This window comes from Dipodomys spectabilis, unplaced genomic scaffold (assembly GCF_019054845.1).
Source record: "Dipodomys spectabilis isolate Male_0828 unplaced genomic scaffold, ASM1905484v1 ptg000344l, whole genome shotgun sequence".
NCBI classification, from domain to species: Eukaryota; Metazoa; Chordata; class Mammalia; order Rodentia; family Heteromyidae; genus Dipodomys; species Dipodomys spectabilis.
Window position 1 is genome coordinate 3,315,901 of NW_024871021.1, and position 18,395 is coordinate 3,334,295.

Here is an 18,395-nt window from a genome sequence, read left to right on the forward strand (position 1 = left end):
ACAAACAAGCTCTTAATGCAATTGATTCTGGTAGGTTAGCTTTGGGCTTTTTTAGCAATACCATATTTGCAGCTGCAGCAAATCTAAACAAATTTTTATGGGTAACGGTGGTTCCATAATGACTAGATTTAGCAACCCACATTGGGGTGACAAAACCAGGCGTGAACCAACGCCTTACCGGTTCCGGGCCAACTGGAGCTTTATAGCTTGTGAATTTTACTTTCTCATTTTCTTTTAAATATTTCTTATAGTCATAAGTTGGGTTGGCAATGGAAAAATCAAATACCAACTCTGTAGTACCCCTAGGCCAATGTACAGAGACAGAATGTGGAAATCCACAATCCAACCATGTTGGAAGTTTTTTTCTGTTTTGCTGTCCCAAAATTGATCTTTATCCTGGTAAGTTGTTAAACAATTTGGAAAAGGCATGCTAATATTGTTATCTTTGTCAAAGGTCTCATTGTAATTAAAATACCCAAGTATTTGAAAACTCAATTCCCACATCACCCTCTTACTGCTAGAAGCAGTGTTAGTCTTATCAGGTGCATCAGCATAAAGGGTCCTGTAGTGAACAGGCAAGCATGCAAAGGGAGCACGGCCTTTTAAAGCCAAGCATATAGGGGTGACATCAGATCTTCCCTCATAATCTAGATACGTGGAGATCATAGGCTTTTCTGACCCCACTGGAATGCCCCTTAGTATAGAGGTATCATTCATTAGTACTTTTATGTTAGATGGGTGAGTCCAACCCAAGGGGTGAAGCAAAGGTGGATCAGGAACATACGCCCAATACATTGTACAAAAAGCGTACTTCACCTGTAAAGAAACAAGGGCAAGCATGGCTAAAAACATGTTTTCCGGATTGGGTTGATTTCCGGTGATCTCAACAGTGTGTCGAGCTTCCTCGCACAACTTCTTGATCTGTTCCCACGTAGGTGGTGCAGCGATTTTTGTAGAATCAGCCTGCGGTGGTGATAGAGAGAATGTCTTCATCTTCTGCACCAGTTTTCACTCCCGATGTATTTTCACTTTCTTCCTGGCTCTTTTTTGGGCCCAAGAAAGGCCTGATGAGTCTGTCTGGGACCCAAATGGGGGATTCTGCATCCTGTGGGAAAGCACAATCATAGCCTCTCCCAGATGTTAACAGGATGTCTGGCCCACGCCAGGTTCCAGTGAGTAGATCCTTCCATTTTACTAAAGGGAAAGTTGTAGTTTTTTCTATGCCCCAATGTCTCATCATCGGGGTTATTCCTTGCTCATCAGCATTGAAATGATTAAGGACCAGCAAAGCATGATTAAGAGTGTAATGGGGGGAGTATTGCTTCCCTCCTCCTTGTCTAATTCTTGTCAATTGGTTTTCTAAGGTCTGATGAGCCCGTTCTATTATTGCTTGGCCTTGTGGATTATACGGAATCCCTGTTTTGTGCACAATTTTCCATTGTGCACAAAATTTAGCAAAAGCTTTGGAGGTGTATGCTGGTCCATTGTCTGTTTTATTTCCTTGGGAATTCCTAGGTCCACAAAGGCATTAATCAAATGTTGAATAACATCTTTCACAGCCTGTCCAGAATGGGCTGTAGCAACCATGGCATGAGAATAAGTATCTATAGTAACATGGACAAAGGAGAGTTTCCCAAATTCTGTTTCATGGGTAACATCCATTTGCCACAACACTCTAGGCTTTAAGCCTCTAGGATTAACTCCCATTTTTTGTGGATGAAAAACTTCTGGGCATGCCTCACATTCCCTGATAATTTGTCTTGCCTGTTCTCGGGACACTTGAAACATCTTTCTTAAGGCATTAGCATTTTGATGATGTAGTCTATGACTTTCCTGAGCTTCTTCTAAAGCTCACATTACATGACTTTCCTTAGTTAATAAGTCTGCAAACTTATTCCCTTGAGACAAAGGTCCAGGGAGATTGGTATGCCCCCTGATGTGTCCCACAAATACCTTTGTCGTTCTTTGTTGTAATAGTTGTTGTAATTTTACTAAGTATTCTTTAACTTTAGATTGACCAGTAACTAGGGCTGTTTCAATGGCAGGAAACAAGGAAACCACACACATCTGTGTAAAGGTTAAACTCCTCTTAATAATTTTGAAATGTTAGCAGAACTGCAATGAGTTCTGCCTGTTGTGCAGATACAGTTGGGTCATAAGATATTAATGGTGGTCTTGTGCTGCAATAAACCACAGACTTTCCACTAGAAGATCCGTCTGTAAAAATAGTTAATGCCCCGCCAAAGGTTCTGTAACCACAACCTTTGGAAATATCACAGGAGTTTCAGTATAAAATGTAACAAAGGATGTTGGGGCATATGAAAGCTTATTTTACCTGTATAAGTTAATACAGCAATTTTCCAATCATCATCAAATTGTATCAAATGATCTAATTGTTTCTTATTATAGGGGACAATAATGTTAGGTATTTCTTGGCCAAATAATTCTCTAGCTCTTAATCTAGCCTTTAGAATCAAATTAGCACATAAGAAGGGATATGAAGCAACTATTTTTCCAGGGTTATGGGAATAATGGATCCATTCCAGTATCCCATCCCGCCAAAAACATCCTGTGGGAGTGAGGCTTGTAGCCAGAATTATAAAGGACCATGTTTGTGTAATATTAATTTGCTGTATTTTAGCTGTATTCAATGCTTCTTCTACCAATCTTATACAGGATAGGGCTGCAGGAGTTATTTCCCTGGTAGATTTAGGATTAGGATCTCTGTTCAACATTTTCATTAAAGGATCTAATTGTCCTGTAGTTATTTTTAAACTAGGCCGAATCCAATTAATATTCCCTAATATTTTTGGAAATCATTTAATGTTTTTAGTTTATCTATTCTAATTTGTGTCTTTTGGGACATAGTATAATCATGTCCAATCACTTTTCCTAGATAATTTAAAGGTCGTTCATGTTGAACTTTATCAGGAGCTATTATTAACCCGAATTTTGTTAATTGTTCTACCATATCCTGTAATATTTTCTCTGTCTTTTCTCTAGTTTCATCGGTCATAAGTATATCATCCATATAATGAATAATATATGCCTCTGGATATTTTTGTCTAATTTGTTCTATAGCCCTCTTTACTGTTGCCCTGTACTGTTGCCTTTACTGTTGTTCTGTAGCCCTCTTTATTGTTGACAAAAGGTAGGGTTGTTTTTCATGCCCTGAGGTAGCACTTTCCATTGGTACCTATCATAAGGTTGTTTAAAATTAGCCGAAGGGACACTGAAGGCAAATCTCTTGGAATCTTCTGGTTGTAATTTTATTGTAAAAAAGCAATCCTGTAAGTCTATTATTATTATATATCTACCCTGTGGGATTGCAACAGGAGAGGGTAGGCCTGGTTGAAGGGCTCCCATGTCATGCATGGTCTCATTAATTGCCCTTAAATCTTGTAATAACCTCCATTTTCCTGACTTCTTTTTTATTACAAAAATTGGAGTATTCCATGGACTGGTAGTCTCTTCTATCCTTCCTTGACTCAATTGTTCTAGAACTAAGTCCTGTATGGCTTGAATCTTTTCTTGAGTTAGGGGCCACTGATTAATCCATACAGGATCATCACTTTTCCATATTATTTTGTCAGCATAAAGCTGTTCCTCAGCGGCCCCTAAGAAAAATTTTGCTCCTTTGATGAGGAGTCTATTTGTCCTATTTGTATATTCATGTCCTGCATGATGTCCCTGCCCCATAAAGAAAAGGGCAAGCTGGGGATAACATAAGGTTTGAAGTGGCCTTGCTGCCCTTCACATACCCATTTGAGTTTCTGAGCTGACTGAGCTACATTAGAAGCCATCCCTAATCCAATTAGGGAGGAAGAAGTCTCCTGCACTGGCCAGGTCGTAGCCCAATCTTTTCCAGCTATACAGGATCTGTCAGCCCCTGTGTCTAAGAGTCCTGTTATTTGTTTTCCATTGACCTTAATGGCCTTGTAAGGCCTTTTATCTGTAATTTCCTGAACCCAGGCTACAGTATCTGTGGTGCCAAACCCTCCTTCTCTGTTTTGAGTCAAGGTGGGATTAGGCAACTTTAGATATGAAAGTAAAAGTATTTGGGCTATCCTCTGCCCTTTATGAATTTGAATAGTCTCTTTTAGAGACCTTATCATGACTTTTATAGTTGTAGGACTGTCTGAGTCTATTACTCCTGGTAAAACCTCAAAATTCTTTTTATAGTTTGAACTCCGGCCTATGATTAGGCCCATTACTCCCGAAGGGAGTTCCCCTTTTATGTTTGTCTCTTATCAGTACAACCCCATTATTTCGGGATATGATATGATCTTGAGTGGCAGCCAATTCCAATCCAGCACTCCCTGGAGTGGCTCTAGGCAAGTCATGAATCGTTTGCTTTAGTTCCTCTCTTGGGGAGGGGCTGAGAGGTTGCCCCTCTGTGCGTTTTTTGTTTCCTCTTGAAGAGGAGTTCTGTCTTTATGGAACTTAGATTTACAATCACTTTTCCAATGGTTCCCTCTTTGACACCGAAGACATAAGCCTGTTGCTTTTCCTGATCCCTTCTGTTGCTTTTGAGCTTTACGCTCCTTTTGAACGTGGCCTGGTTTGCCACAATTATGACAGACTCTCTGTTCAGGATTATATCCTGAGCCTCTGGTTACTTTTTCACATATGTTTGAAAAGGCGTTTCTTTCATGGCAGCAGCATATGCAAGTCCCTGAATCATAGCAGGAGAAGCATCTATGCAAGCCTTAACATAGTCTTGTAGGCTTCCTGTTTTTCTTACTGGCCTGATTAATTCCTGACACACAATATTAGCATTCTCCCATGCCAATTGTTTGAGAATGATTTGAGATCCCTCAGAAGGAAGGAACATTCTTGTAATAGCTTCCTCCAACCTAGCTATGAATTCCTCATATGGCTCCTCAGGCCGTTGCTTAATTCCTGATAGAACAGTGGTCTTTCCTTCCCCTGATGGTAACTTTTTCCAGGCCATAACAGCAAGCTTAGTGATGGTTTCTAAAATCTCCTTTGAGAATTTAAGTTGTTTTCTAATGTCTGCAAAATCCTCCTGACCAGTTAACATGGAGACTGTAGGCTTAGGGCCTGAAGTAGTGAATAATCACCGTTGCACCTCTCCGTTAACAAGGTCCTCATATTCTGTTCTCCATAATACATATTGCCCCGGGGTTAGCACCGATTTTGCAGTTTGATACCAATCATAAGGAGTTAGCCAATCAGTTGCTATGGAGTCAAGGATTGTTAAAGTAAAAGGGGCAGAAGGACCCATAGTTTTTACTGCTGTTTGTAATTCTTTTAGCACTTTTAAGAATAATGGCTCCCACTGAGGCGCGCCATGGTCTAGGTGGCTTCATTGAATGAATTAGGTGGTGAACTTTCTCTTTCAATTTTATTGAAGACTTGGAGGAGTATCGGTGTTAGCTGTGCTTTGAAAATCTTGAAGAATTCGTCTGTAAAAACAACTGGTCCTGGGCTTTTCTTAGATGGGAGGTCTTTTTGTGCAGTTTCTATTTCAGTGCTTGATATGGGCCTGTTAAGATGGTTTAACTTACCTTGGTTTAGTTTCATGTTGACATTTGCTAGGAAAAGCTACATTTCTGCCAAGTTCTCAAACTGATTGGCATAAAGTTTTGAGAAATATTCCCTTATAATGTTCTGAATCTTGGTTGTTTCCGTGGTGATGTTTCCATTCTCATCTCTGAGTTTATTTATTTGGGTGTGTTCTCTCCTTTTTCTGATAAAATTTGCTAAGGGTCTCTCAATTTTGTTAATTTTTTCAAAGAACCAACTCTTTATTTTGTTGGTTTTTTTCTATGTTTTTTTGGATTCTAATCCATTTAATTCTGATTTAATTTTAATTATTTCTTTCCATCTACTGAATTGGGGTTTATCTTGCTGCTCTTTTCATGGAGGCTCAGATGTCTCAAGTTGTTGGTTTCAGGTCTCTCCAATTTGTTGATGTAGGAACTCAGAGCTATAAACTTGCCTCTGAGTACTGCCTTTACTTTGTCCCAGAAGAGCTGGTAATTTGTGTGTTCATTTTTGTTGAATATCATGAACATTTGAATTTCCTTTCTAATCTCTTCCATGACCCACTCATGATTAAGCAGTGTGTTGTTCAGCGTCCATGTATTACAGGACTTTCTTTGGTGGCTTTTGGTGTAGAGTTCTAATTTTATTCCCTTGTGGTCTGAGAGAATGCAAGGAATAACTTCAATGTTTCTGAATTTGTACACATTTGCTATGCGATCTAAAATGTGGTCTATTTTGTAAAATGTTCCAAGTGCTGCTGAGAAAAACGTGTATTCTGATGCTGTTGGGTGAAACATTAGGTAGATGTAAGTAAAATCTACTTGATCTATGCAGATGTTTAGATCTGCAGTTTCTCTGTTGAATTTTTGTCAAGTTGATCTATCTAGTGTGGATACTGATGTGTTGAAGTCCCCAAATGTAGAGAACATGGGGAGCAAAGATGGCATTGAGAGGGAATTGAGTGGGCAAAGCCCAATTTGCCTTATGTTCAGTGCATAACCAGCCCGTAGAAACTTAGGTGCATGATAGGGTATGACCTTTAGAGTCATTGGTTCCTCTTCCCCAGTGCTATGCCACTCGCTATTTTTTGCTTTAAAAAGGGCTTGCTCTGTGTTAATAAATGAATTTTCCTGCTTGACTTGACTCCCTGCTGAGTCTGATTGTCTCCCAGGCTGAGGGAGGCTGGGGATGGGGCGGGTGGTTTCACTTACCTTTCCTCGGACCCCGTCCGTCTTTCGTGGAATGGATGAAGACCCTACATGTGGCACCCAACGTGGGCCATGAAAGGAAAAACTACCATCCTATGCTATGCAGTCTCTCAGGGTAAGAGAAACCCTTACTATGGGTAATGCTATCTCGCAGAAGAAGGAGGAGGAGGCAACATTATGCCAAGAGGGAGTAAAGGAGGACTTGGGAAGTAAGAAGGAAAAGGAATGGGCCAAATTCGACTGAGAACGCACTGAAACATGCACAGTGGAAGTCAAAACGATGGTCAAAGTTACTCCCTCTGACTCAGGTGACCCTGATGGTCATAGGACCCCTCCCTATTCCCCCGATTGGGGGGGGAAGTACAGCATCCTACGCAACCTGCAAGACCAGGATCTCTACCAACCTTCCATGGAGGGGCCGAAGTCTGGCGAAATAACCCTGGAAAGGAAGAGCCACCCGGGAGCCCGAACCCTAGGCCACAGGATTCGTTTCCCAAGGGTATCTAGTCAGTCTGGCACCAGGGTCTAACAGGCCCTTGGAATGGTATCCATAGGAAGCTAAGGATCTTAAAGAGCCCCAAAAGGCGGTGGCAGAGGATGGTCCAAACTCTCCTTGGGCCCAGACCCTATTACAGGACATTGCTTATCACCCATGTGTCCCTAAGGACTGACTGGATGTGGCCAAAGTCATCCTTACTAGTTCTCATTTTATTAAATGGTGTGCTTTCTTTAAGGAGGAATCAGAGTGCAGGAGGAGAATAACCGTCAGGCTCAAAGTCATCCTTACTAGTTCTCAGTTTATTAAATGGTGTGCTTTTTTTAAGGAGGAATGCAAAAGTGCAAGAGGAGAATAACCGGCAGGCTCAATCAGCGATACCTATTACTTATGCCATGTTAACAGAGATATGGTTTGGGTATTCCACTGCCGTCCAACATGCCACAATACCAGGCCTATACCATGACCAGGTGAAACAGGCTTGACTTGCTGCGTGGTACAAACTGGATGATGGGCCTACTGAGTCCCGCATAGCAGGAGTGAGACAAAAACTTGGTCAGCTGAGTACAGCAGTCTGCAAGCTGCCAGCAGGGAACCTTCAAGGTCAGTTTGTAAAGCCGCTGGTCTGGGAAGGGATGAATACAGACCACCGCATGGGATTGAGAGAGAGTTTCCTGGGCAGATGGGAGGTGGCATCACAGGATGTAGGAAAGCAACAGAATCCATCCCAATCACTAGTTTTAGCTTTACAGGCTCAGACATCTGCAATGACTGAGGCTATTACCCATGTGCTGGCAGCCCAGGGCCTAGGAACCCCAAGACCATTGGGGTGAGGGACTTATTTTAAATGCAGGCAGGAGGGGCACTTTGAGAGGGACTGTTCATAACAATCCCCCACCAACTTGCCCAGGGGGAGCCAAACTGCCCCCTATACCCTGCCCAAGGCGCAGGAAGGGATACCTTAGAAAAAAGGATTGTCGATCCAATTTTTTTTTTTTTTTTTTTTTTTGTTGGTCGTGTGGCTTGAACTCTGGGCCTGGGCGTTGTCCCTCAGCTCTTCAGCTCAAGGCGATCACTCTACCACTTGAGCTACAGCACCACTTCCGGTTTTCTGGTGGTTTATTGGAGATCGGAGTCTCACGGTCTCTCCTGCCCGGGCTGGCTTTGAACAACGATCCTCAGATCTCAGCCTCCTGAGTAGCTAGGATTACAGGCGTGAGCCACCAGCACCCGGCTGTCGATCCAATTTTGATTTAGATGAGAAACCCTATCTGGGTGGAGCAGTGGCCATTGACCAAACCTAAACTTGTAGCCCCCCACCTTTTGGTAAAGGAACAGATAAACCTTGGGCACACACACCCTTCTATGAGTCCTTGAAACACACCGTATTTATTATTCAAAAAGCTTCTGGGACTTGGCTTATGCTCCAAGATCTATGTAAGGTAAATGAAAGGATGGAGCTAGTAGGAACGCCCCTAAGAGGCATGACCTGGACTCCTGCTATACCTTCAGAATATACCTTAGTTGTGATTGATATTAAAGTTTTTTTTTTTCTATCCCCCTGCATCCAGATGACTGCGAGAAGTTTGCTTTCTCCACTCCTTCTCTTAATTTTTCCCAGTCTGATCGGAGGTTTTAATGGACCGTGTTGCCACAGATTATGGCCAATAGCCAGGCCTTTTGCCAACAATACTTGGCCACACTTTTAGGGCCTGTGCTGGGTTCAGATACCTCCCTACATGGATGATATAATTCTGGGGCACCAAGACCGGAGCCGCCTGGAGGGTCTTCTGGTCCAGGTTTGTGCCATATTAAAAAGGGGGTTTTTACCATAGCCCTCAATAAAGTTCAAAAGGTACCTCCTTTTAAGGTGCTCAGAACCCACCTTACCTTGACTCAGGCCAGCCCCCTTAAGCCTTTGCTGGATTTCCAGGCTCTCTGACCTTAACCTAACTTCAGAGTCTTTTAGGGGAAAACAATTGGCTGTTGCCATGGGTTTTTGTCCCTAAAGATAGTCTTGTGTCCTTATTCACCATACTAAAAGACAGGATACCCCAAGAATTTATTACAATTACAGACAGCCATCGGGTAATATTTTTTCAGTTCCAAAAAGCCCTGGATGAAGTTTCCCTAAAGAGGTATTCTATTTTTAAGCCCATTTCCCTTTGATTGTTTGCAGGTGTCACAGTAATACCTGCAATTTTAACTCAAGGGGGGGAGCCATTAGAGTGGGTTCACACTCCAATGGGGGGCACACCTTCGGTGTACTCTCAGGCAAACCAACTTGCAGATGCTATCCTCAAGGGAAGGACCCAAGCCCAAGGGCATTATGGCCTCGATCCTCACTTCATTGTTTTTCATGTTTGGAAGGCAGACGTTGAGTGGCTCACTCTAGCCAATGCTCATCTTCCTTTCTCTTTGGAGAGGTTTCTAGGCCAAATTGACTGCCATTATGGGTCATCCAAATGGACTGTCATGTTATGGTGACTTCCCCTCAAAATGCCATCTCTATTTTCTCCTACGACTATTCCTGGCGCCCTCCATGTTTTTACTGACGAAGGTAAAGGCTCTGTGTATGCAGCCTTTGAGGAGAAACAAAAGACCCAAAGCCAACAAAGATTTCAACCTTGTCAAGGGTCAGCACAATATAAAAGAAAAGCTGGCCATAACTATGGCCCTTCAGGACATTCAAAAACCCTTTAATTTGTATTATGATAACCTATAAAACAAAAAAGGGTGAGTTAGCCACCATATACAGTTACAGATAGCTTTGTTTACAATTAACATTTTAAATTTTTCAAAAGGGGCAACTGAATCCAGATTTCAGAAGAACTGGGGACAACTAAGCCCTAAGCCCCAAGTGAAAGTCAAGTGGAAGGACCCCCTGACACAACAATGGAGAGGACCTGACCCCCTAGTTACCATGGGCAGAGGATTTGGATGCGTTTTTCCCATAGGGGGACAGCCCCCATTTGGATCCCTGCCAGGAACCTTAAGTTTTTACCCATCATCTCTGTACAGGAGGATGTACAAGGATAAGCTGATCAACAAGGAAAGAAAAACGGCTATGGTGACCAAGGCTTGTGTTTAAAAGAGGAAAGCCGGAAAGATAACTAGTAACCATCCCCATGGGCAACCAGCCCTTGAGAATCTGTTGTGTTCTTTAACAATTGCAGATGGCGATAGTCCAGCTGTTGGCTGTCCTGACCCTCCCAGTCCCGGTAATGGCCCTACGGAACCTACATCAACCTCAACATGTGACCTGGGCAGTGATCAGTGCTGGCAATGCAGAAATCATCAATAGTACTACAAGAAAAGCTGTCCAGTCTACCTGCTGGCCTGACCTTCATTTTGATCACCACCCTATGTCATTATGTATGGACCATTTAATATTTCTGTAGGAGCTATTTATTTTAATGCTACCTGCTCTAATTGTTCTTTTACTCATTGCTTGTACAACCACCTTTTGTTATGCTTTCCTGTAAACATGTCTAAAACCTGCTCTAGAACAAGCCCCAGCTCTGAACTCTGAAGTGGCAAAGACTGCTATCCCATCCTTGACTAATGTTCAAGGACTGTTAATGACATTTCTTGGCCTGGTAATGCATTTGTTGATGGTTTTTCTATGCCTTCCTTGCATTATACGTGCACTGCAAACCTCTTATGAGCTTAGCCAGCCAGTTACATAAGATCAAGCTCCAAGTGAATGAATTTCCCCTGAGAGGAATTGCAGCCAGAGATGGGTAAGAGGGGGTGTCAGTCTGACCCATCTAAGACAGGGCTTTCAGCTTTGCTCTGAAGAAAGTCCCGATGATGGGTCAGGCATATAAGGTGATCCACCCAACCTAAGGCAGGCAGTTCACTTCTTTAAAGAAAGATGGTAGAGATGTTGGGAGCCATTGGGAGCTGACAGTAAAGCTCAACGTCATCTTGACCCCTGTGCTCACTTAAAGGCATGTAAAAGGAACTGGCTTACTTAAAAGACACCAGATGCCCAGTATTGCTTTGCTTTGTCTGCAGTTTGTTTTAAATTTTCCTTGTTTTTCTGGACTATAGTAAAATGGCCTGAGTGTGGGGGCCCACGAGGATGCACCGTGCTGCATGTGTGGAACTCCCAATACCCAGGTTGCTCCCATGTTCTGAAGAGGAAGACCTTATGAGATACTGACTTTTATATATGCCCAGGAATTAATTGAACTGCTTTGGACATTTCTAACTGTGGTGGGACAGATGGTTATTTCAGTGCTATGTGGGGATGTGAGGTAACTGGGACGGGCTCTTGGATCATGCACACGGACCCTCCCTATCCTTGTCTAGCGAATCTCACCCCCAGACTTGCCTCAAACCCCTTGTGTGGCCAATGCTATCCTTACCAATGTAATCCTGTTAAAATAACCTTTATGGGGGGGGGGGGGAACGATAACTAACTGGGAGGTGGATCTGCCATTAAAACAAAAAAGGGGAATCTGTAGAGCACATGGACAGCAAAGATGGCACTGAAAGGGAGTTGAGTGGACAGAGCCCAATTTGCTTTATGTTCAGTGCCAAACCAGCCCGTGCAAACTTAGGTGCATGATAGGGTGTGACCTTCACAGTGATTGGTTCCTCTTCCTCCCCTGCCATGCCACCTGCTCTTTTTTCCTTTAAAAGGGCTTGCTCTGTGTTAATAAATGAGTTTTCCTACTTGACTTGACTCCCTGCTGCTGCTTCTGATTGTCTCCTGGGCTGAGGGAGGCTGGCGATTGGCCGCGCAGCCGCACTTACCTTTCCTCAGACCACGTCCATCTTTCCTGGGACGGACAAAGACCCGACACCCAACAATTAATGTCTTTGGATCTATGTGAGATTTGTGGGAAAGTAGTGTTTCTTGGATAAATTTGGGTGCTCCGTTGTTTGGCAAATAGATATTTATAATTGTAATATCCTCCTGAAGGAGAGATCCCCTAAGTAGTATGTAGCAACATTCTTTATCTCTTCTTACGAATTTTAATATAAGTCTATTTTATCTAATATTAGGATTGCAACTCCTGCCTGTTTATGGGGGCCGTTTGTTTGGTAGATGTTGTTCCAGCCTTTCACATTTAAATATGTTTGTTTTTATGGGCAAGGTGTGACTCCTGAAGGCAACAAATAGAAGGATCTTGCTTTTTAATCCAACTAGACAGTCTATGTCACTTAATTGTGGAGTTAAGTCCGTTAATGTTGAGAGACAGGACTGAGAAGTATTTGGAAGTTCCTGCCATTTTATCCATCTTCTTGGGGGCTGTGGCAACTAGGTTCTCCTATGGTTCTTGGATTCTCATTTTCAGTGCAGTTTCTTGACCTTCATTGTGGTCTTGTTGGTTTTCTATGTGTAGAACATCTTTAAGAATCTTTTGTAGGTCTGGTTTGTGGAGATATATTGTATCAGTGTTTCTTTGCTAAGGAAGGTGTTCATTTGACCTTCAGTTATGAAGGAGAGTTTAGACTGGTACAGTATTCTTGGTTGATAGTTGTTTGTCTTTAAGGCATCGCATGCATAATTCCAAGATCTACTTCCTTTAATTGCTGAGAAATCTTTGGTGATTCTAATTGGTTTCCCTTTATAGATGGTTAATCTTTTCTCCTTGACAGCTTTCAGGATCATTTTGTTGGTCTGAATTGATCCTGTATGGATTATAATGTGACAGTGGGATAGCCTGTTCTGGTCTAGCCTATTTGGAGTTCTAAAAACTTTTTGTATCTGAATAGGCCTATCTTTTTGCCAGTTTGAGAAGTTCTTTGCTAGGATCCTGTTAAAAAAATTTCCTAGACCATTAATTTCTGTCTCTAGGTGCTCCTCTACAACCATTATGCTTCTGATGGTGTCTTCTAAATTTTGAATAGATCTATCATATATCTTGGATTTGTCTTCGATTGTTGTAGGTTCTTACTCTATAATATCTAGGCTGTCTTCAATCCCCAAGTTTCGATCTTCCGGATGGCCTCACCTACATTCAGAAATTTCTACTTTGTTTCTTTTGTTTATTCCTTCTAATTGGTCGCCTTTGGTGGCTTCAAGTTCTTTGTTGAAGCTTTGTTATACAAATTGTATGAACTCTTTTACATCCTTAATTTGGTATTCAGTGTTTATTCTCAAATCACTTATTTAATTGGTTATGGTTTCCTTGGACTTCCATTCCTTCTGTTGGGTTCCATTCAGCATTCCCTTTGTAGTCTCCCTGACTTCTTTCAGCTCTCTGTTTATGGGTTCCATAGATTCCTCTATTGATCTTCGTCTATTCTCGTCCCACTCTCTCAATTCCTGTATTAATCTGATTAGCTTCCTCATATGCGCCCAATTCCTGTAGTTCTCTTTAAGTGTTCTCAGCCTGCTCACTCCATTCCTGACTTTCTCTTTGTCTGGTCTTGGCCTGCTCACTTAATTCCTTTATTTCTCATTTAGTGTTCTCAATCTGCTCATGTAATTCCTGTATCAGTCTTTGAGTAGCATCCTCACGCTCATGAGATTCCTGTACTGATCTTTAGTTTGCCTCCTCTTTCTCCATATCATGCTCTTACTGATCCTTTGCAGGTTTTCAATCTTTTCATTTACCATGTTTACCATTAGTATTTGTAGAGCTTTATGGTAACTCTTGTCTGGATTATTCATGATCTGTTCTGCCCCCTGATTATCATGAGTGGGAGTTGAACTCCCCGGATTGCCATTTTTCTTGTGTTTTTTTTCCAGCTTCTTCTGCCCATTTGGGATGAGAGTAACACCAGCTTTGTGGTAGAACACTATTTTAAGACAACCATGAACCAATGTCCGTAGTTGCACAGTCAAAAATCTGCAGATACAATCTAATTCAAAAGATACAATTTATTAAATACCAAACAATTATGTATTAATCGTCCACAAACAACAAAGAAGAATTTGGCAGAAATTAGGAAGAGATGTGGGTAAAAATAAGACTAAAGGGATGTGGAAAGGTAAAGGGAGAGTGTAATTAACCAGGTCCTTATCTCAAGGAGGGAAATGGATTGGACAGGATGATAGTAGAGAGAAATAAAGAAGAAAAAGAAAAAAAGACAAGAAAAAATGGAAAAACAAAAATTTAAAATTAAAAAGTGAAACACTTAGAATTATGCAAGTTTAAAGAAGTAGTATTCTGAGAACGGGGATAGGAAGAGAGGAAGTGAGGGATAGAAAGGAGTTGAAAAACTAAAAACTAAAAAATGCTTAAAATATTTTATAGGCATAAAGGGTTAATACTGCTACTAAGGAATTTAAGTCTAAGAGGTTTTGAATTGAGTAATAAATTTTTGGATTAAGTGTGTACACAACATGGGATAAGGTCTAATAATCAATGTCGGGTATATCTGGGGATGAGCAGAGCAGCAATTAAGGCATGCAAAAAAGAATGAAAGAGAAGAAAAATGAAAAGAATGAGAAAGAAAAAAGGATCAAAAATTCAATAGAGCTAAAAAATAGCACACACACATATACACCTAAAATCTAAAATAAAAATTGTAAGAGGAAGAAAAAAAGATTAATAGAGAACAATTTTTTCAAAAAAATTAAAAAGTAAAAATTTAACAAAAAATTTAAAAAGTTTTTAAAAAAGGTACAAAGAAAAGATTTCTTTGATTTTTTGGGGGGGATGGGAAGATCCTGTATCTCCCTTGTGTCCATAACCAGTGTCCTGTTGGAGTCTCTGGTCTGCTTGTGGTGTTTGGTTTTCCTGTGGCTTGATTGGTTACTTAAGTCAGTTTGTTTGGGCAGGCAGAAAAATGCACTGCTTTACCCAGGATTTTGTGATCCTCCTCCTCCCAGGCTAGTTCAGAGGGAGGGAGATCTGCTTTGAGCATCACAAAAGAGGGAGATGGCTGTTTCCTCTAGTTTAGAGATGCTGTGATGAGGCTAGGTTCTGGCTAGTGTTGAGGCCTTTCAGCAAACAGTAGCTTTTTCCTGAGGGGCTAGCTACTGAGACACTCACAGAGCCTAGCCTGTAGCCTTTCTCAGGGTTTATGTTTACTGAATTTCAATTGATTTTCTTGTCTGCTGTAGGGAGTGGCAGCCTCTGGCTCTGTTTACCCAGTGAAGAAAGTCCCTCCCACAGGGGCAGAGTTTTCTCTGGTCTTTGTCAGTATCAAAGACAGAGGTCTCCGGTAGTTGGGGGGGGGGGGGACGGAGGGGTGGCCTTCCTTCCTCTGCTTTCTGAGAAGGAGTGAGAATATCAGGGTTCTACTCAAGAGAGTCTTGTTTCCTGGGTTGTCTCTGGTCTGCAATCTGCAGGATGAAGATATCTGACACTTGTCAGTTCTTGCTGGTGTTGAATAGAATCCACTCACCTGCTGCCTCTGGCGCCTTTGTCCCGGACTCTTTCTGTTGTAAGTATGATGGCTACGGCCGTCGCTCCCGCTGCCAACACAACAGCAGCCATGGCCTCTGGCACATGCTCAGATCTGTCTCCTTGCCTGTATTTTCCCTCTCTGGCCAAACTCTCTGTACTGTAATGGCACACTTGGTGAAATTCTCTGGCCTACGATTGTTCACTGGAACACTAAAACTGCTTCCTATGTGAGAGCATGTTTAGCCTCCAGCTTCTCCTCCCCCATCTTCACAGAACTCCTTAAATGTGTTTCTTAAAAATAGAAATATTTTTAAATTCTCATGCACACTTCCCATTAGGCAGTTCAGATGATGTTAATCTGAATTGTTGTCAGATTTATTTGTGCATATGTGAGATGGTCTTTGAATATGAAGTTTGGCCCTGGATGCTGTCCTCTGTCCCCCCCCTCCTTTTGGTTTTGTTTGCTTTAGCAGCCTCTCACTTGAGCCACATCTTCCAGCTTTTTGTTTTTCAGTTGGAGGTAAGAGTTTTCATGGTTTTCAACCATGATCTTCAGATTTCAGCCTTCAGGTGATCTACTGAGTGTTTTCCTGTCCTCTTTTGTGAAAATAAACACTCTCCTGGCATCAAAGGTAAAAGAACAACTTAAAAGTTGTTATGATAGTCCCAACCCAAAGAAGATACATGATATATTTGATTTAAGTGTTAAGATATAAAATTTGGATTTTTGGAAAGACTGAGTCTCTTTAGTGTCATTTTGGGAAAAGTGAATCAAATATTCACAGATAAAGGGAATAAAGTAAACCTGTTTTCATGAGGAGTGTTAATGAGAAGAACAGTAGTTTTTGTCATTACTGTAGCCTACTTGAAACAGTTTCAAAGTACAGATGCTAAAGTATATTTTCTGTGTAATAATCACTGAATTCTAAAATTATTTGTTTTCCTCAGCATTTTCTGTTTGTCCTTATCTGCTATCTCATTTGAAACATACACCTTGGTACGAGGGCCTTGTGTAGTTAGTTTACATTTTAGGAAAGGAATTTTAGGTTTTTAAAAATCAGAAAAGCTAATAATGATAATCATTTTCAGATGTCCTTCACATTTCTCCACATTTCATTATATTGGTTTAATATGCTATCAGTATATTTATAGGCTACGAAGTATGATTTTGGTTTTGGTTTTTGTGCTGGTATTGGGGCTTGAAATCAGTACATTGGTCTGTCACTAATGCCAGCATTGATGGCTCATTCCTGTGATTCAGGCTAATCAGGAGTCTGAAATCTGAGGATAAAGGTTCAAATCCAGCCTGGTCAGGAGAGATTATGATGCTCTTTTCTTCAATTCATGACTAAAAAGCCAAAAGTGGAGTGTGGCTCAAGTGGTAGAGCACCGGGCTTGAGCAAAGAAGCTAAAGTGTAGTTATGTGTAGTTCCTAAAGGATAGTTCCAAAGTCCTGATTTTAAGTACCAGTACCAACCCACAAGAACACACACACACACACACACACACACACACACACACACACACACACACACACAGTTTTCTTTGTCCCCAAAAGCATTATGGTTCTCTTTATGTGCCCCTGAAATCCACTTTGCTTTATTTTTCATTCGGTTGGTGATGTTTTCACAGGGAGAGCAAAGAAGTGGCTGTTACCTGAGTCTTGGCTGTCTGTGCTTTTGCTAGGATGACCGCGGTCTGCCTTATTGAGCATTGAGTCCCAGAGAAAACTCCATGAATCACATGGAGGGAAATATATGAGAAGACATGCATTCAGGTAATTCTTCAGTCCATCTTCCTCCTGCCAAGTGTTTTCTCTCTCTGTAGGGCGAGTTCCTTTTTTTCCACATAAAGCTGAACATTTTATAGCTTTCTGTGTGTGCCCACATGCAAATAAGGCTTTTGTAAAATATCAGCCATCGCAAACTTGCTCTTTTTTCTCTTCTCACCATTAGTGAGTATCTTGGCAGCCTTCATGGTTCTGAGTAAAATGGAATGATCTAGAAATTGTCATGGGATGTTTATAAATGTAAGTCAGAATTTATAGTTCTTTTGCTCTAGTGAATTGAGCAACATCTATGTGAATTTATAGACAGCCTTTAGGGAACTTATTTATATGGTATAGATGAAGTTTTGGATATGATATCTCTATGGAAGTCCAAAGATATCTTTAAGTACTTTGTCCAAATTAAACAGAAATTGAAAACACTTTAAAGTTTTTAGTTTTAATCAGAGTCTTCTCTTAATTTGGGATGTAGGATTTTTAAATGTTGGAATCAATTAATTTTCATTTGTAGGAAAAGTGACAGAAAGGAATGTACCTGAAGATACAGCATAAGTTTTCCCTTTTGATGAGTTACGAAGTTTAAGTTTGATTTCAGATAAAGTATTGTGAGAAATACCAATATACAAATCCAGTTACTGAGATTAATTAGATTAAATTAGTAGGAAAGGTACTTTGTTTGCAGTAACAATTACAATATGCTATATTGAAAAGTGTGTGACCAACACATTTGTGTAGTTGTGTAGTTAGATATCATTAACCTGGTGTTATAGATTTTAATAAATTTCTTCAAGCACAAGCAAAAAGTGTGAGAGATGTTAGAGTTTTTACACAGAGCAGAGAAAACACCAGATGCTTTTCAATAAATGCTCTCATTTTTCCATTATTTTTTGTGTATGTACTGGTATTGGAGTTTTAATTTAGGGTCTTGAGTTTTACTTAGGTTTTCCCTTAAGGCTGGTGCCGTATTACTTAAGCCATACCACCATTTCCAATATTTTTGCTATTTATTGGCAATATGAATATCACAGACATTGCTGCTTGAGATCCATTTGAATCTGGATCCTCAGATCTCAGCTTCC